This window comes from Diabrotica virgifera, chromosome 4 (assembly GCF_917563875.1).
Source record: "Diabrotica virgifera virgifera chromosome 4, PGI_DIABVI_V3a".
NCBI lineage: Eukaryota > Metazoa > Arthropoda > Insecta > Coleoptera > Chrysomelidae > Diabrotica > Diabrotica virgifera.
The window spans coordinates 154,974,688-154,996,151 of NC_065446.1; positions in this window are offsets into that span (position 1 = coordinate 154,974,688).

The window sequence follows — 21,464 nt, forward strand, 5'->3', positions numbered from 1 at the left end:
CTTAATAATATCAACAAGTAAAACTAGCACCTTCCTGAGGGCTAGGTACTAGGGATTAATTCGAATTTAATGTAAAAAGAAAATAATTAATAAGTTAAAGTTAAATAATATTTAAAAAAATTTAATAAATTTCAAAATTATGAAGCAAGTTAAATGATTTAATTTTAAATGAATTGAAATGATTTTATTTTTAATTTAAATGAGAACAAGTCTAAATTAATACTAATGAATTTATGTTAAACAAATAACTGACACAACTTTTAAATTTAAATTAAGTGAAACAAGCTAATATTATAAAATATATAGTTATATGAAATAAATGAGAAACAAGCTTAATAAAAATAATAAAAAAAATAAATGTAAGGAACTACTGTATGGGAAGAGGTTATTTGGGCCCAAATTATCCCCTTTTACAAAGAGACATACAGGTGTGGGAGCGCTATTGAATTATGTGTAGGTTAGTAAATTAAATGTTCTGGATATTATAAAAAATAAGTGTACAGTTTTCCTTTAGCCCACCTTAAAGAATTTTAAAGAAGAATGGAAGAAGAATTAAAGTTGTTGCCATAGCTATTTTAATGTTTAATGTAGAAAAATTTGTTTATATACTGATTTGTAACTTTTTCCATAATACATGTTCAATTAATAGATGTAAATCAGTATAATTTTATTTAACCATTGGAAACACAAAAAAGAAAACCACACCTATATACAGTCCAGCTCCAGCCCCAGTTTATCCATTGGCCCTTCGAGCCGGATATAAGAAAAATAACGAAAATCTGACTTTTAGCCGTTGAAGTTAAAAGGTTAGAACTTATATTCCTTTTCTTATATTTCACCTTCTTGTTGAATAAGAATTGACTCATACTTGTTATTTTTCGAATTTAAACTTTGAATATATTTAAATTAACAATTTCGGCGTCTAGTCATTCGCCAGTGTTATAAAAATTTAATTGTATTTTATTTTCCTATTTAATTGACAATTTCGGCGTCTAATCATTCGCCAGTGTCACAAAATTTATTCATATTTCTTTGGTTTATTTTATTGATCGATTATTTGATATTTTTAAGGTCACAGTGTCTAATCATTCACTTGTGACGCCTAAGTTTCCAGTTGGTTATTAATTTTTGTTGTTACTTTCTAACTTATTACCTAATTCTTTAATATCAATCCTTCATATTTGACCATTCTGCATTTAATTTGGTTTGTCAAAACTATCTGACATTTACGTGAGTTTACGTGACATTTCTCGTTATAGAATTATTGTCATATTTTATTTTCTTCTTTTTTACTTCAATATAAGTCACAATGTCCGAAACTGAAAATCGTAGTCAAGTTTCTAACGTTGAGAGGTACAAGAGAAAGAGAGCAGGGCTTAAATCTAAATTGACAATTTTTAAAAATTATATCACAGATGTAGAGTCCAATATTTCCAACGATGATTATAATATTCCATATAAGGAAATCAAATTAAGATTAAACAAAGCTGTAGATTTATTAGATAATTTCGATGAAATTCAAACCGAAATTGAATGTCAGGTGAACGATTTAGAGGAGGAAACGTCCCAAAGAGAGTTATTCGAAAAAGATTATTTCTCTATGATTACTAAAACACAATCGCTACTATCAAAGTCCAATCCCAGTGAAGTTATGCATAACATTAATTCAGAAAACGATGTTCAACCCCATACAGGTCCTTCTAGTCGACCTAACGTCAATTGTAACAACAAATTAGCTACTCTTCAACTTGTAAAATATAGCGGGAGCTACGAGAAATGTTTAGAGTATAGAGATTCGTTTCAGTCAATAATCTTAGATAATTCAGATATAAATCCTATTCAAAAATTCCACTACTTGAAATCCTCTCTTAGCGGTGTTGCCGAAAAGGTCATTAGTAGTTTGCCAGTGTCTTCGGATAATTTCTCATTCGCGTGGAAAATGCTATGTGAAAGATTTGCAAACAAAGATTTGTTAATATACAATCACACCAAGTGTCTTTTTTCTCTCCCAAAAATCACAAAGCCATCTGCATCAAGCATCAGGCAACTAATAGATGAACTTCAAGGTAATTTAAGGTCACTTAATTCATTGGACCAACCAGTTGATACGTGGGATACCCTACTTATATTTATTATAATAGAAAAACTTGATTCCTTCGCCTCACAGGAGTGGGAATCTAAGAAACCTTCAAACGCAACTTTAAAGGATCTTATTAATTTTCTAAAAGGTAAGGCTGACGTTTTGGAAAAAATTTATGCAAATCTTGGACAAAATAATAAAGAACGATTCGGTTCCGATAAGAAATCCTCAAGAGCTCTAGTAGCCACCCAAACTTCTTGTGCTTTCTGCAAATCGAATCATAAAATAAGTCTGTGTCCCGATTTCAATCATTTAAGTATTTCTGATCGGGCCGAAAATGTTAAAAGGCTTAAATTATGTTTCGATTGTTTACATTCAGGCCACATTAATGTAAATTGTAAGTACGGAAAGTGTACTAAATGTGGTAAAAAGCATCATTCTCTCTTGCATATCAATACGGACAACTCAGATAACTTAACATCATATTTCAATCCAGTGCAGTCATCTCCGAATATTCAATCTGACACGACTGTACACAATACTCAAACACTATCTAACTATGTCCCAGAATACAAGTCTGTTCTGTTGTCAACAGTTCTAGTGAATGTTTTTGACAGCGCAGGAGTTGCGCACAAATGTCGTGCCCTCCTGGATAGTGCTTCACAATCAAATTATATTGTCTCTAATTTTTTGATAAATTGGGAATACCAAAAAACCGTTTGAATGTATCAGTATCTGGCTTTGGTCAAGTTTCCTCGAATTTAAAATACAATTGTAATTTACGAATTGGTTCTTGCTATTCCTCGTTCCAAAGTTCTATCAACTGTCTAATTACTAACTCAAAATGTGATCAACTTCCTAGTTATAATGTTGATATATCTTCATTACGAATTCCTTCTAATATTCAGCTATCTGACCCTAACTTTCATATTAACTCATCGATAGATTTGTTAATTGGAGCAGGTCTATTTTATAACTTGCTGTTTGTGGGACAGACAAAATTAAATCGCGTTGGTCCCATTTTGCAGAAAACGAGATTAGGATGAATTGTTTCTGGTCCAATTGCTCACACTACGTCTAACCGGACAATCTGTAATGTTTCCCGTTTATCTGATGTAAACGATCTATCTCGCTTTTGGGAAATAGAAGAAATTTCTGCATCTTCCCCACGTTCGAAGGAAGAAATCTCTTGCGAGGAACATTTTCAGTCATTTCATAAAAGGGACAAAAATGGCAGGTTTATCGTAACAATTTCCTTTAAGGACTCTCTTGATCAATTAGTTGAGTCAAAATCTATTGCTAGAAGTAAATTTATGTCTCTTGAGCGTAAGTTTCAAAAGAATCCTATGTTAAAGGAAAAATATTCTGATTTTATGAACGAATACTTATCTATGGGTCACATGTCTCCATGTAATAACCAATCTCCAGTTAATTTCTATTTTCCTCATCATGGAGTGGAAAAAGAAGATAGCCTAACTACAAAACTTCGAGTTGTATTCAATGGTTCGTCACCCACTACATCTGGAGTTTCGTTGAATGACTTACAAATGGTAGGTCCAGTAGTTCAAAATGATTTAATTGCAATAATTATCTGCTGATATTGCAAAAATGTACCGTCAAATTTTAATCGATCCTTCTCAAAGAAACCTTCAGCAAATATTTTGGAGATCAGATCCTTCCCAACCTTTGCAAACTTTTTGTCTGAATACTGTGACCTATGGTACTGCTTCGGCAAGTTTTTTAGCTACTCGATGTTTAATACAACTTTCTGAGGAACACTTAAATGAGTATCCTAAAGCATCTAAAATTATAGCTAATGATTTCTATGTGGATGATATGCTAACTGGCTCCGATTCCATTTCTGAACTTATTTTGCATTGTAACCAAATCGTAGCCATTTTAGCTAAATGTTGTTTTCCTCTTCGTAAATGGGTATCCAACGAAGTCTTGGTTCTAAAAGGCATCAAACAAATTATTGAATCTCAGGACACTACACATACCTTGGGTTCCAACAATGGGACGAAAGCTTTGGGTCTTCATTGGCTTCAAAGCTCCGATTCGCTTAAATATACTATCTCTTCCGAAGTTTTTCTAGTGTGATAACGAAGCGCACGATGCTTTCAAGTATTGCCAGTATATTTGATCCGTTAGGACTCTTAAGTAAAGTCATTATCAAGGCCAAAGTGTTAATGCAACAATTTTGGTTAGAGAACTTAAGTTGGGATGAATCAGTACCTTTACAAATTCATACTGAATGGATGGCCTTTCGGGAGCCACTGCTTAAAATAAATGATCTTGAGGTACCTCGTAACGTCAAGTTACATGATTCTCTCCTCAATGAACTTCACGGTTTCTGTGATACATCTGAGCTTGCTTATGGCTCATGCATTTACGTTCGCTCCATTAATTCATTTGGAAAGGTTCAAATCGAATTGCTCTGCGCCAAATCTAGGGTGGCACCTTTGAAAAGGGTAACAATACCTCGTCTTGAACTATGTTCTGCCCTGATTTTGAGCAGATTATTAAAGAAAGTTCTTGAATCTTTATCGATTAATATTCATAATATTTTTCTTTGGTCTGACTCAACTGTAGCCCTTTCATGGATTCAAACGTCACCTCGTTTATTACAAACATTCGTAGCTAACAGGGTGTCAGAGATTCAATCTCTCACCAGCAATTTTTCCTGGCGACATATAAGCACGAACAAAAATCCCGCAGATTTTATTTCTAGGGGAGTCAATCCCTCTAGTCTCATATCCTGTAATCTATGGTGGCACGGCCCCGAATTTTTGTTGAAATCTATTGAAGAGTGGCCATTTCCACCCTTAGAATTGAAAACTAAGCTTGAAACTAAACAGCCAAAAATAATTTCAATGGTTTCTATAGAAAGTTTTAAATTTCCCTTTGATAGATATTCTAGAATTGATCGTTTAAAGCGTTCGTTTGCCTACTGTTTGAGATTCATTTATAACTCATCTGCTGTACTTAAGGCCCAGCAGATGAAATCTGGGGCTCTTTCTGTAAAAGAGCTTGATTTAGCTCTAAGTATTTTAGTCAAATTCTCTCAACGTGAATCATTTTATACTGAATATTTCAGCTTGTTGAATGGAAAAACTATCCCATCTAACAGTAGACTGTTATCTTTTCTTGATGCAAGTGGATTACTCAAGGTGGGGGGTAGATTACATCAATCTTCTTACTCATATGATAAGAAACATCCTATCATAATTTCTCCAAAGCATCGTCTTTCCAAATTATTATTTGAACATGAGCACCTGAGGCTAATGCATGCCGGTCCTCAACAATTGCTTTATTCAATTCGCGAAACCTATTGGCCAATACACGGCAAGGCTTTGGCCCGTCAGGTAGTTCATCACTGTTTTATTTGTTTTAAGGCTCGACCCGTTTCCAACTTTCCCCTTATGGGAAATCTCCCAGAAGTAAGAGTGACTCCATACCTTCCCTTCATTAATACTGGAGTTGACTATGCGGGACCTTTTGTTTTAAAAGACAGACGCGGTCGCGGATTTAAAACTTATAATGCTTATATTAGCCTATTTATTTGCCTCTCATCGAAGGCGGTTCACCTAGAAATCGTTACTGACCTGACAACTATTGCCTTCATAGCAGCTTTGAAACGATTTATTTTCAGACGGGGAAAACCCCAAGCCCTTTATTCAGACAATGGTACTACCTTTGTAGGTGCCAACAATCATCTTTTGGAACTTGGAAAATTTTTAAGTATTAATAATGAAAATATATCTTCCTCTTGTGCCTCCCAAGGAATTGCTTGGCATTTTATTCCTGCTTACACCCCTCATTTCGGTGGTATTTGGGAGGCTGGTGTAAAGTCCATGAAAGGATATTTAAAGCGTGTTCTCTCCGAGGCTCTTCTCGTATATGAAGATTTTCAAACTATTTTAGTTCAAGTTGAGTCAATTTTAAATTCACGACCTCTTAGTCCTCTTTCTTCCGATCCTGAGGACTTTTCCTGTCTCACACCTTCACATTTCTTAATTGGAAGATCTCTTACCTATATACCTGAGAAGAACTTCACAGAAATTAACGTTAATCGGCTGGACCATTTCGAAAGACTTCAACAGCTTCGACAGCACCTGTGGCAGAGATGGTCATTGGAGTATTTATCTGAATTGCAGTCCAGACAAAAATGGAAGGAAAATAAATTTAAATTAAAGACCAATGATCTTGTTCTTCTTAAAGAGCCTCATCAAGGTCCTATGCAATGGACGTTAGGACGAGTTACCCACCTTCATACTGGTTCTGATGGTGTAGCACCAGTGGCGTCCCTACGCACTTCCAGAGGAAATATAAGAAGAGTCGTAGCCAATTTGTGTCTTCTTCCTTTGGCTGAAACTTAGTGTTGAAAGACTTTCTTTCAAGGTGGGGGTATGTACAGTTTTCCTTTAGCCCACCTTAAAGAATTTTAAAGAAGAATGGAAGAAGAATTAAAGTTGTTGCCGTAGCTATTTTAATGTTTAATGTAGAAAAATTTGCTTTATATACTGGTTTGTAACTTTTTCCATAATACATGTTCAATTAATAGATGTAAATCAGTATAAATTTATTTAACCATTGGAAACACAAAAAAGAAAACCACACCTATATACAGTCCAGCTCCAGCCCAAGTTTATCCAATAAGTGTATAAGTATACTGGTATATTAGATAACTATTGCACTATATATGTAGATAACTATTGCACTGCTAAATATAAAAAGTTCCCGAAACAAACCCGATTGACCTGATATTGTCCCCACAAGTGCTCCTTGCTACTTCTCAGTAAAATATTCTATACCCTATTCCAGGAACATACGCCTGTTTTGGATTACTTCGACAACGAATATTTTACTGTGCAAAATAAGAAGAACGAAAGGAAATTGCAAATTACATTGTTGTTTATTGGAATAAATATTAGCGCCATTTACTTTCGTACTTCTTATTTTGCACAGTAAAATATTCGTTGTCGAAGTAATCCAAAACAGGCGTATGTTCGTGGAATGGCCCATATCCGTAGTTAAGCACAAAATGGTGCTACACAGCTAACAGTGACACGGCAATTCTTGAAGATGCAGGATGATGAATTAAAAAAAGTTACATGGGTTTTAGAGCTTGTCCCCTAGGTGACTTGGTCGGAAAGCGGTCCCTCTCAGGTGGTATGAGTAGTTAAAGATTTTCCCAAGTGGTTAAAAAATAGAATCCCGGTTTTACTTCATTTTAATCACGTAGGGAAAAGTCAGAGAAGGAAAAACAAAAATCATGAAGTTTTTATTTAGAATAAAAAAGAATGAGAAAAAGCTACCTCATTAGTAAGAAAAAACAATCTTCCACTAGAGTGTTTGGTGACCTTGTCATAAGATTGGCATATATAATGGCCTTGACTCGATAATATGTAGACAAAAAAGTCTAAAATTTAAATGCTGAATATAATTATTTTGAAAATAGTTTTTCATAAAGGATAGTATAATTATTAAATGATATGGAATAATGCCATAAGTATTGTAAAAATTTATGAAAATACTAAATATCGGAACAGAAGTTAAGGTGGATATGATGTACGGAATTTACTATGTTTCAGAAATTCATGATTATTATATACAAAATTGGAATTGGATAATAATAGATGTAACATAACCCCACAAATTACGAGAGATAATTTTATAAGATATTTATGACAAGATAATTTCCCTCTGGGTAGATATTATAGACAATGAAATAGTTAAAAGATAATAGCCTCAATTAATAAGCTCACTGAAAGACTTTATAGTAAATTTTTTAAGACGTCAAATTAGACAAAAAAATATGGCGTCCATAATAAAAAAAAGATAGTTACCAGATAACCACGACTCAACTGCCGGGAATCTTCAATCTCGTTTCTTCAGCCCACTAAACACATATATAATACTCGGATACGTTAACTTTTCAAAATTATAATATGACTTGAAACATAAGAATGAAATATTTGCCGCTTTACTTGAATAAGTTATCTGCCACTATAGATAGACTTCTTATTGTCTTGAATGCTCCGACCAAAGTAACATCTTTTCCGTCCTACACCGAAGATGTCGCAATACAGTTAATTTGTTTACCAACAGGGGGAGTAAACCAGGTACTAGAACTTACAGGTCTGCTAATCTCTAGGTTTGTTGTGACGTCAGTGAAAGACGAAATGTTCATTAGATTATTGTTTTAACTATAATTGAATAACAGAACCAGGCCCGGACTGGCCCGCCGGCCCACCGGCCATCGGGCCGGTGCGCCTTTTGCCTTGGTTACTATCTATCCATTAAAAAAATGAAACGCTGAAAAAAATTTTTTTTTGAACTGTTACACAAATATGATGCAGCTACCATTCCCCTAAAAAATGTTTCTACTTGCTTGTGATTTCGCCGTTTGGCACCAGAAACCTACATAATGAAGCCAGTGGGTACAACAAAATACCAGATATCAGATAATCAAATAACGTAGGCTATTCGGGCGCCTTTCATGGATATCAATATCCGCTCCGAGAACGCGAAGCGCCCTCGAAGACCATTTTTACGATTCGGGCGCCTTTTGTAGGTATTAATGTCCGCTGTTCCTGTTATAATAAATTGCTTAGATGCGACGAACGGCGCCCTCGAAGACCATTTTTACGATTCAAACGCCTTTGTGTGTATCAATATCTGCTCCGAGGACGCGCGCGACCTCGAAGACAATTTTTACGATTCGGGCGCCTTTCGTAGGTATCAACATCCACTGTTTCTATTATAATAAATTGCTTGTATGCAACGCACGGCACCCTCGAAGACTATTTCTACGATTTGAGCGCCTTTCGTGGGTATCAATTTCCGCTGTTTCTATTATAATAAAAAGCTTAGATGCAACGCGCGGCGCCCTCGAAGACCTTTTGTTGGTATCAATATCTGCTCCGAGGACGCGCGGCGCCCTCGAAGACCATTTTTAAGATTCGGGCGCCTTTCGTATCCACGGTTTCTGTTATAATAAATAGCTTAGATGAGTCGCGCGGCTATTTTACGATTCAGGAGCCTTTCGTAGGTATCAATGTCATCTGTTTATATTATATTACAATAGTGTTACATCCCACAATTGGCCTAATGAGTGCAGTTTTCTGCGCGCCATAACTAAATCATACATACAGGATTTTTGCACCCTAGAATCATACATCATAATGAAGCCAGAAGGTACAACAAAATTCAACTCGTATCAGGTAATCAAAGGCCAACACACATAGCTCGAAAATGGCACAAAGGTTTTTCTGACCTCTTATGGTTCAGTTGTGCGGCGAGCCTTAGCTTCTCCGGTATGACTCGCCCCTATGAACGGCCTCGCCGAGTTCCAACTCAGTAAAGGGTACCGCCTCTATGAAACAAGTAACACTTAAACGTCTGTTCTCCACTTGAGGAAAGCGCTCCCGTATTAAACAGTCTCTTCTCCTCGGGCAGGGGATAGTGTGTCTTTTCCCCTTCTGTTAGATACACACCATCTTGAAACACTGTCCCCAGATACCTCTTTTGAGATCCTGAAGCAGGTTACTCCACTTTTCTCTCTTCAATCATGTAATCTCATTTCTGTACTGGTTCTGCATTCGCTTTAATTCATTGATTATCTTTTTCCTGCTTGAAATTTTAATAACCTCTTCCACTCCATTCTTACTCTCATACAATTCGTTCTCTGATATTCAAGCCACTCATTCTACCAGTACGGTTATTTTCTTTCATACCACCCATTTGACCTAACACAAGCCAACTCCGGTGCCCCACTCAGATCCTCGATCAACTCACTCACATCCTCGCATCTCAGACCAATCAAGCTAAAAGCACCCACAAAGACTTACTCATTTAAAAATCTCTTTAGATCGATATCTTCATCTTTCGGTTTCTTCCTTTTGCTCGCTAGTTCAAAACTCACATATTTATGTAAGCTGAGTGATTCTTCTTTTAAAACAGTTCAGCTTACGACCCTGTTTAGAAGTAACGTTGAAACCAGCGAGATGTCCGGAAAGTATTTACTATTACCTACGAACGTAGGTGCATGGATCCATTATCATAGGTATTTCCCTCTCCCATCTTGAACTCTTTGGTTCCATGGACGATCGTTCACATTCAGGTTAGCGGCGCATCCCCTTGTCCATCCTTTATTTCAAAAGTTCTAGAATTATATTTCTCTGTACTTACGCACTCTTTTAAGTCAGACATTGTCATTCTAGTTGGTCGGAGTTGGTCATTCGAGTTATTCTGGTGTAACAAACTCATGTATTGATTGGTATAGTACTGTTCTCTTAGCATTGTCGTACGCGGCTTTGAAGTCAATAAATAGACGATGGGTTTTACCATCGGTAACCGGAGACCGGTACACTCTCCGTCCCAGCCTCTTGGATAATCGAGTCAATATACTCTTCATATACTCAAAGCGGGACATTTGGTGAAACATAGCAATTGCACACCATCAGGTATCAAACTTGTACTTCAACATACCGATTCTTAACAAAGTGTCTGGTGATGCCAACTCCTCGGTTCATCACGTATATGGTCACGTTAGATCTCTTATCTTTAATGATTCTTTGTTGAGAGACTAAATGTGATAACATTCCCTTCGTGTGAGTACCTCTGCAACGTCGTGAGCGGCCCTCGCCCTTCCCATATTTATTTAAAGGAACTTCGAATTAGATGGTTCTTATCTCTCTAACATACCTATAGGCTGTCTGAGTTCTGGTCCTAGGTGCTTTCATCCACCCTTTCCTCATCCCTTGTGGCCAGGTGTCTCTTAAGCCCCCGCTTTTCGAGAATGAGTTTTTTATACTGCGGGCACTGTAAGCTGTCGGCTCTGTGACCGGATTCTTTACAAGTGACGCAAAAAGTCGCCTTACTACTACACTATCGTGCCTGGTGCCCCCTTTGCCACATCTGTAGTAGGAGTCCGTCATGTTTTCTCCCTTGCAGTCGGTTTTACTATGCCCGAACTGCAGGCATCTAAAGCAGCGCTGGGCATGCAGTCTCTCTCGAATCTTGCACGAGTTCCAGTCAATTGGTATATGTTTTCTTTCCAGAGGCTTCTTGGCTGTGATGTGTGTCAGTCCGACCATGACGTTTGTGTTCCCTTCTCTATTTTCCCTTCCTCCGTGCGGGCCACGATATTCTTCTTCAGGCGCTTGGCCTGTTCTTTCCCTGCCACTTTGAGGGTGAAGTCCCGTCCGTAGTATTCTTAGCGCTTGTGATGCTAATCGCCTCCTTCTTTGTGTCTAGGCTACCCTTGATTTGCTTGAGCAATTCGGCATGGGATTTTCTACCTTCATTCATGATCACCTTCTGCGTCTACATCCTACTTTCGTCGCATTCATACTCCACCTGCGCGAGGTGAAAGTCCATACCCATAAATGTAACTTCCAGGAGCTTCCTGAAGTTCCTACCTTTGTAGCCCCCACTACTCTTAGGGACGCCTCTCTGGTCCCCAGTATCTCCATGTCTTTCCTCAATTTAGAAATAACTGCCAGTAGTCTCTTGTCCCCGTCGATTTCCGTCACCCTTTTCTCTACAGGGACCATGAAAATATTCTGACGATTTTCCCGGTTCTCTTCCTTCTGACCCGTCCTTGTCATCGTGCTTATAGTACTAAGTTGGAAGTACTCCACCTTTCCTGGTCTGTATGTACCTCCTGCATATACTCCCAGTTCCTGTTTTTCCTTGTCAGGTCGTGAAACCTTTCCCCCTCACTGATTCCATGACCACTACTAAGTCGCATGTAGGTTTATCCTATCTTCCCGGTTTGGCGACCCTATAGTGAGCTTCTTCCCATCTTTATGATGTCCTTTATTTTTTAAAGCCTCTTTCTCCTGAGTTCAGAACCGTTGCGATCATTTCTATCTCTTCTTCACTAAGTTTTTCGGGAAAGAACTCTTCGAAGCAGACCTGTGTGGACACTCCTGCCGTTTCCTTAGTCGTTTCTTCCTCACCGGTGTGCTCTACTATTCTATTTCGTTTCTCAATGCTGCCGAGGGCGACTTGTCTGAGATTGCTCTTCATGTCTTTGGTGACTATCTTAAAGTTTTTTACCTCATTCTTGATCTCGACCTTCGTGTTTGTATGGTCGGACATTAGTTTCACTAAATTATTTGAAACTCTGGTAAGTTTATCCATTGTTCTTACCATTAGTGAGGAGCTCCTTTGCAAGGTTGTCTCCCCTGGGAGATCCGTCTTGGTCAGGTCCCTACCACTGACCGGAGATCTTCGAACAGATCCCATTCTTCCGAAGATCATAGTCTCTCTCTTCCTCTTTCCCTCTTCGCTTAGAATTTTTCCTTTGTTCCCTTTACTAGAATGAACACCTTATCATCTCATTCATACCTTGTTAAAGCTGCACCACCACCGGTGACACGCTCCATTCTCACTTCGTTTTGTTTTATTTTTTCCTAAGTGATTAAATACTTATCCATATAGTTCCCGCGATTAGGAGAGAATTATACTGTCCGGTGAGGCAGTGAGCCCTTGCCCACGCTAAGGCTTGAATTACAAAGGACTTTCGCCAGTTCTCCGAGGGCTCCGTTTGCGAGCGACTGACATTAGGCCATTCACTGCTCATTTACGGATCACCTGAAACAGTGTGATTGCGGCTTTTTTATCGAGGTTTACTCTGCTATTTTAGAGCGCTCTAAGAATTAGAAATAATTTTAAAAGTACCTTCTGTTGAACACCAATGATCATGATTGTTGATCAATGTTTTTGAACCAGTAGATTCTTCTGTAGAAGCAGTTGAAAAATGGTAAATTACTTTATTGTTTTAAATTAATATTGAACTTAAAAAAATTCACAAGTAATATTAATTTACTTTACATGTAGGCCTGGATCTTGCGTACCAAAAAAAGTTGTATAATAGCAAGCTGAAAATTTGTTAATAAGTTAACAGTGTCTAATCGGACAAACTTTGATGTACTTGTGTTTGGAAACACTGGAACAGGGGAAGTTTTAATTGTACAACAGGTTAAAAATTTGGAACGTCAGACTACGAAAACGTCCCATGTATTTTGTCGGACAGAACTTCCAATTAATTTGTTTCCCTTTCATTCAACTCTTATGCAAAAAATCAGACTGCCATTTATCACCAACATAATTTCTGTCATTTAACATGTTCTACGTGTCTGACTTATTAAAATGCTCAGTTGGTACCAGTCTGATTTTTCCATGAGAGTTTAATGAGTGAGTAAAAAATAAATTGGAAGTTCTGTCCGACAAAATACATGTGACAGTTTTCGTAGTCTGACGTTTCAAATGTTTAACCTGTTACCACAATTAAAACTTCACATATTCCAGTGTTCCCATACATCCAAGTTTATCCGACTAGACATCGTTAACCTATTAACAAATTTTCAGCTTGCTATTATACAACTTTTTTTGGTACGCGGGATCCAGGCCTAATGCACTAGGATTTCAAAAAAGTTTGATGCAAAAGCTTAGAAGGGGGTCTGGCGCCTTTGTTTAGAGATTGGGTTGGCGCCTTTTTTAGAATTTGGGTTGGCGCCTTTTTTAGGAGCCAGTCCGGCCCTGAACAGAACATTATTAAAATTTAAATAAAATAACAATAAAGATGATTAGAAGTTAACGGAATGTTATAGTTGGTTAAAATTATAAACTAAAAAGTTTGTCACTCAACTTTTTTAAGTAAACATGAAACTAACAAAATATGATGACAAAATGTTTAAAAATTAACAACTCCTTTTTTAATGTGTTTAAACATTTTGGACAAATTTCCTTGTTATCTACATACTTCAGGATGACACAGGGATTAAATTTGATTTTTGAACATGTTCCACCACCTCTAGATAAAAATAAACTTCACATTCGGATTCAGCGACCTCGAAAACATAAAAATAGACCAAAATTGGTCATTCACCTTAAATTTGATTTTCATGGTCGGCATAACGGTTGATGCCGCTTGCCTAATATATGGATAGAAAAATATTATTTTCATTGTATTCCTATGAGAACTCGAGAATCTGGTCAAGTTTGGAGCGCTGTAAAACCTAGATAATAAATAAAATTAAACAATTTTATAGTGAAAATTGTTCATTGAGAAATCCTCTACAAAATCGCTATGATGTTATTTTATTGTGAAATGAACGGAAAAAAAGTTATAATCTCCAAAAGGAAACTTCTTACAAAATTTTCTCTTATTTTTGTTTATAACGTTTTTGTTAGTCACTTGACGATAAAAAGTAATAGATATAAAATTAAAGAAAATTTAATTTGCTACATTTTATGTGCCATTACATTTTCTATAGCATTGCTAGTTTGGGAGATACAGCGCGAAAGCCCTTTGCATCCCTTTTTCCAATATGGCGGCCGGGGGACAAGGGTGGCGACCCCAAAAACTTGAACTTAAGCATCTACTGAACCCCCCTACACATTAAAAAAAAATAAAATTGACTCCTCTAAGAAATGCAACCATAAATGTAACATTTCATTGGACTATAAAAATTTTAAGTGGTCCGTGTCACAGACCGAATGTTAGTCACAGAAGGTTAAATAAGCAAAATGAGGTACCAATAAAAAAATACATTCCAGTGATCCCCGAAATGTACTTGTTAACTTTTGCGTGAATGCTCTTTCATTGTTGTGTATGGAATGTCGATAGGATCTTTATTAAAAATTTAGGATTGTAACATGATTTATTTATCCCTGTGTTCAGTCACTTAGACCAAATAATAAGTGTCAGCATGGCACTAGAAGTTCCGATGTCGGCTAATCTTTGAAAGCCCTCGAGTTATCTCATTCAATTCAAGACTCTCCAAGTGCAAACATATTTATATTTTTATAAATTTTTGTAAATAACTTAAGTAAAATTACAGTCCACGTATATATGTATATAATGATAGTACAGTGCGTCCATAAAGTAACGCATAAATTCATTATTTCGTAAACCGGCGACTTTGAGGAAAAATCCCGAAACAGGTCGATTTTTATTTTTAATTTCCGATTTTTTGGCATATATATCATACTAGTGACGTCATCCATCTGGGCGTGATGACGTAATCTATGATTTTTTTTAATGAGAATAGTGGTCACGTTATAGCTCATTTGAAAGAGCATTCAATTCTCTATTCAATAATGTAAACATTAACATAATTATTTGTACAGGGTGTTCAAAAAAACATTTTTTTAATTAAAATAATTGAGACAAAAAGAAGAATGTATGTAATTTATTTAATTCAAAATGCGTTTTACTACTGTCAGAAAACAGGAAAAAAAATTATTTGACAAATAAACATTGATTTTCGCTTAAATGAAATGTTCAAACTGGCAAGAGGCAGGTTGGTGGCAGCTTTAACATTGAATTTAAGCGAAAAACAATATTTATTTGTCAAAATAAACATTTTTTTCCTGTTTTCTGACAACATTAAAACGTATTTTGAATTAGATAAATTACATACATTCTTCTTTTTTTCTCAATTATTTTAATTAAAAAAAATGTTTTTTTGAACAACTTGTATAAAGAAATATGTTAATGTTTATATTAAGGAATAGAGAATTTAATACCCTTTCAAATGAGCTATCACATGACCCCTATTCTCATTTAAAAAAATCATCGATTACGTCATCACGCCCAGATGGATGATGTCACTAGTATGATATATATGCCAAAAAATCGGAAATTAAAAATAAAAATCGACCTGTTTCGGGATTTTTCTATAAAGTCGCCGGTTTACGAAATAATGAATTTATGCTTTACTTTATGGACGCACTGTATAACTGTATGCAAGGTATAATTGTAGGCAAGTCGAGATTGAGACTATACATACGGTGGAGTAGGTTTCTTAATCAACAAGAAGAGAAAATCACAAATTCAAATTATTGACAGCATCTCAGACAGGGTTACATACATGATTTTAAAGCTAAATCCAAAAACCAAATTAAAGATGGTGCAAGTTTATGCTCCAACTGAAAAAGCAGCTGATGAAGAAATAAATACTTTTTACGAAGATCTTAAAAAAGCTATAGACACCAACAGAGAATCCAAAATAATAATAATGGGAGATTTTAACGGTAAAATTGGAAGTAAGATTGAAGACTTTGAAAGCAAGATTGGAAATTTTGGAATCGGCACAAGAAACACAAGGGGAGAAAAACTTATGGAATTCCTGGAACAAGAAAACATGTCTGTTATGATACAAAAAGAAACCTAACAAAAAGTGGACATGGGTTGCACCTAACGGAACCACCAAAAATGAAATAGACTATTTTCTCCCAAACAACAAAAAATATTTAAAGACGTCACAACAATAAACAACGTAACAACGGGTAGTGAACATGGTATTGCTAGAGCAAAAATAAATAAACATGAAAGAAGAAAGAAAAAGAAAATTAAAAAAAAAACAACGCGGATAGATGCCTTTAAACTAAAAACAAATGAAGATAATTTCCGAGAGGTCTTAGCGGATAAGTTCGAATATGTTCACGAATAATCAAGATCAATTTGACGAAATTAACAAAAGCATAAATATGAACCTTCTCGAAGCAGGACTACAGGTCGCAAAGAAAACAAGGACTAAAGAAGACAAAATAAGCAACGGAACTAAACAACTAATGACGGAAAAACACAACTACTATCTCAAAACAAACGCCAAACTCAAGAATACGTAGAACTTAAATGAATCAACAGAGGAGAACGTCAAAAGGAAAATAAAAAACGTGGGATCAGAAGTACTACCAAATTTAAAGGAATTCGAAATAGAAAGAGCTTTAAAACAACTAAAAAATAATAAAGCTCCAGGACACGACGGTATGATTGCCCAGCTCTTGAAAACAAGCAAAACAGTAACAATCCCTATACTAACAGAGCTATTTAATAAATGTCTCCATAATAGCAAGATCCCTAAAAACTGAAACAAAAGTCTAGTAATACTCTTACATAAAAAAGGGGACGAATGTGAGCTACAGAATTATAGACCTATATCGTTGCTCAGTCAACTTTACAAACTATTTATGAGAATTATTAACAACCGGTTGACCTACAAAATGGACAGTTACCAACCGGTGAAACAGGCTGGCTTCCGCAAAGGATATAGTACATCAGACCATTTGCTGACAATGAGAACATTGATAGAGAAGGCAAATGAATACCAATTACCCGTATTTCTTGCCTTCGTAGACTATGAAAAGGCGTTTGATACTATCGAGATGTGGGCCATATAACAAGCTATTCATAATTGTAGAATAGATTCGAGATATAGACAAATAATACATAATATATATGAAAATGCGACTATGATAGTACAACTAGACTAAAATACAAATCCCATCCACTTTAAGAGATGCGTAAGACAAGGAGACGTAATATCGCCTAAGCTTTTCAACCTAGCCCTAGAAGACGTCTTCAGAACGACAAATTGGTCAACCTATGGCATTAACGTTAATGGCAAGAAGCTAAACCACCTCAGATTCGCTGACGACATTGTCATTATAGCGAGCTCATTCGAGGAACTGCAAATTATGATGGAGGAACTAGCAGGCAGCTCCCAATACCACAGTATAAAGAGAGACAATAGAACCACTCTCCGAAAAATTGGAAGTAAAATCTTTAGTTGCGCATGGCGACCGCGCAATGTTCTTAGTCGCTTTTGCCCCACTCTCGCATTGCTAGTCGCATTGAAACGTACGGATTTTAACAGAGAAAACCCGCATCCACCACTGGTGAATTAACAATTGCGTTCTGCCGGTATTACTTCTTGAGATCAAAGCGCCGGCAGAGAAGTGGTTTTACTGTGGAACCTCTATATACTGTGCCAATACGTTGGCCTAACAATGAACATGAGAGAAACAAAAATAATGACAAACACAGATGACCCCAGACGTATAACTATAAATGGCAGTGAGATAGAAAAAGTCCAGGAATATATCTACCTAGACCAAATCCTGAAATTTGACAAAGAGAACCAAAGTGCGGAAATTACTAGGAGATCAAGACTAGGATGGGCAGGATTTGGAAAACTTAGTTGGATACTTATGAACAGCAAAATACTCCAATACTTGAGGAGCAAATTGTTCAACCAGTGCATCCTTCCTATCATGTCATATGGATGTCAAACCTGGGCCCTAACCAAGACAAATATGAATAAACTAGCCACAACAGAAAGAGCAATGGAAAGAGCAATGTTAGGTATACGACTGTCAGATAAAAATAGGAACGACTGGGTAAGATCAAAAACAAAAGTCAAGGACATAACAACAAAAGTTGCCAAACTTAAATGGAGCTTCGCAGGCCACACTGCTAGACAAAAAGACCAACGTTGGAATGCAGCAATACAACATTGGAGACCTGACCAAAGTAAACGACCGAGAGGAAGACCACAGATGAGGTGGGTTGATGATATTAAAAGAGTAGCCGGAACAGATGAGGTGGGTTGATGATATTAAAAGAGTAGCCGGAACAAATTGGAAATATGCTGCTCAGGATAGAGACCGATGGAAGGAATTGGGAGATGCCTATGTCCAAACGTGGACGATAGAAGGCTAAGAAGAACAAGATAATTGCATATTTTACACAGCCAAATTTGTCCACTATCGGACATAGACCTTCTCAAGTTGTCTCCACCCTTCTCTCTCCTGCGCAGCTGCAATCCAGTTTGTCGCTATTCTTTTAATGTCGTCGGTCCATCGGGTAGGTAGTCTTCCACGACTTCGCTTGTCTGCCCTTGGCTGCCACTCTAAAATCTTTGTCCATCTGTTGTATCTCTGTCTTGCGACGTGTCCTCTGTCCTGACCATTTCCACTTCAACTTCGTAATGCGTTTTATGATGTAACTCCAGTTTTTCGCCGTAACTCATCATTTTGTATTCTGTCTCTCAAAGTTAGACCAAGCATGGATCTTTCCATTTTTCGTTGTGCTACTTGTAATTTTCTTATTGATGCTTTAGTCAATGTTAGTGTTTCAGCTCCATAAGTAAGCACCGGAAGTACACACTGGTTAAATGCTTTCCTTTTTAGCTTAATTGGGATCTTTTCCTTAAACAGGTCTCTTAGTTTGCCATACGCTGCCCATGTCCATTATAAAGCTATTCTTCTAGATAATTCACATGTTTGGTTTCTACTTATTTGTATTTCGTGATCCAGATAGATGTATTTGTCAACTGTTTCGATATGGCAGCTTTCTAGTTTCAATGGTCCGTATGGTGGCTCCCGCCTTCTGAGCCACCCTGGATACTTAGGGGTGGCTACCCCGACTATGAGGGTTGATGTAGTAAATATAGTTCGTTGTTAAGACATTTATTTACACGTTAAATATATCACAGAAAGTAACTGGTGGTATATTATTTACTTGAAATCGATGTTACCCCGTCGAATCTCAACTGCTAATTAATTTATCTGTTCTCGTAAAAATATAATTAAAGTCGGATATTGTTTATTTACTGTTTTGGTAAGCCGAGGTGACCGTGATTCAAAGTGCTGTCTGTTAATAAACACCCACTGAATATTATTGCAACTCGACCTTGTATCAAATACTAGCATGCATCGATGCAAAAACTAGGTTAATCGTATTTATTAAAACAACCATTACCACGGGCATTTAATTATTAAAAGGTTTATTTTTAATATGATGTTTACTGAGATGCTGTGTATCCCAATTCATCTTCCCGTTCCCCCGAAAATTTTCTGACTACGGAAAAGGAAGAAAATTTTTTTTTATAGTACCACTAATTACTTGCTGCGTTTTACGAAGTACAATATATACATTTTTCCTATAAATACTAATTAGATACAAAAAAATAAAAGTGAAAATGTTCGTTGTCTAGACTGTTCCCGTTTCACTTGTCACTCACGGTGTTCTCGGATTGTAAGCATATAATCTATTCTTATGTATTTCCTTGATTTTATTGTTCTCCGATCTGATCTTACAATTAACATTATTTACCTCTGTTATTGTGAAAGGGCCTACATAAAGACTATGACTATCAAACTTACCATTCTCTTCCCTTTTTACCAGGACTAGGTCTCCTATTTTAAAGTGTTGTGATGTTGTTTTGGGCTTATTTTCTTCTTGCCGCTCTTTTTTGTCTTCCTTGCTTTCATTGCTTCTAGTGAATTGACCTATCATATCTATGTACTCTGTGTCCTCTGGTTTCGAAGAAGTGTCCGATATCACGTCTTCTTTGACATGTGTTCTATTCGGTTTGTTAATTTGACATTCATGGCATTGTTTAACGTATTTTCTTACGTCTTTTTCTAAATTTTTCCATCTGAACCTTGCTTTTAGCTTCTTTATTAGCCTATTTTTCTTTAAGTGTCCTCCAAACATCGGGTGATTATGATATTCTTCTATTAGCCTGTGTTTTTCTTTGTCATCTTCTATTGTTTCTGGTACTTCACATATGTATATTTCAACATTCTTTAATATTTCGTTTCCTTGTTTAATAAATTCCTCCATTGTGCACACTTTAAAAATAATATCGTTTACGTATATTTTTACTTTACGTACTGCATTCTCTACCACCAGCTTATCAAGCTGTGCCAACATTTGGTTTAAATCGAAATGATTGAATCCTGTGGCTGTGCTCTTGCTGCACTTTATTTTGTTTTTGACCCTAATGCCCAGCCTTGCTGAGATTAGTTCTGCTCCAAAAGACAAAATTGGTAGTCTATGCGCCTCTAAATTATTTAGTACCTTTCTTACTGTCTGTTTGGGGGCTTCTGGCTGTAGTGCGAGTTCACTTTCTGCCTTCGTTTGCCTTGCTTCCTTCTTATTTTCTCTTGCTTGAGCTCGTGTTATAGCTAATATATGGGTATTGTCTATGTATAGGTTCTTTAGTTGATGTAATGTTATTCTTGAAAGACTATCTGCATAGTTATTTTTCCCTGTTATATATTCTATTTCGAAATCGTATTCCTCTAAATCTAATCTGATTCTTGTAAGTTTCGAAGTTGGTTCTTTCATTGCAAATAAATGTGTTAGTGGTTTATGATCCGTTTTTACTAAAAATGTTGGTGCTCCATATAAATAACATGTGAAATGATTAATTCCCCAATGAATCGCTAGTAATTCCTTAACGATTATAGGTTTATTACATTCTCCTTTATTAAAACTTCTTGATGCGTATGCTATAGGTAGGTCTATTCCGTTATAATCTTGACTTAAAATTGCTGAACAACTCTCGTTGGATGCGTCTGTTGTTAGGATGAATTGTTTATTGAAATCTGGATATTTTAGGATCGGTGGCTTCATCAGAGATTATTTAAGCTTATTGAATGCTTTTTCACATTCTTCTGACCAAAAAAATTCTACTCCTTTTCTTGATAATCTGTTGAGTGGTCTGCATATTTCAGCAAAATTTTGAATAAAACGTCTATAATAGTTACAAAATGCTACGAATCTTTTTGTTTC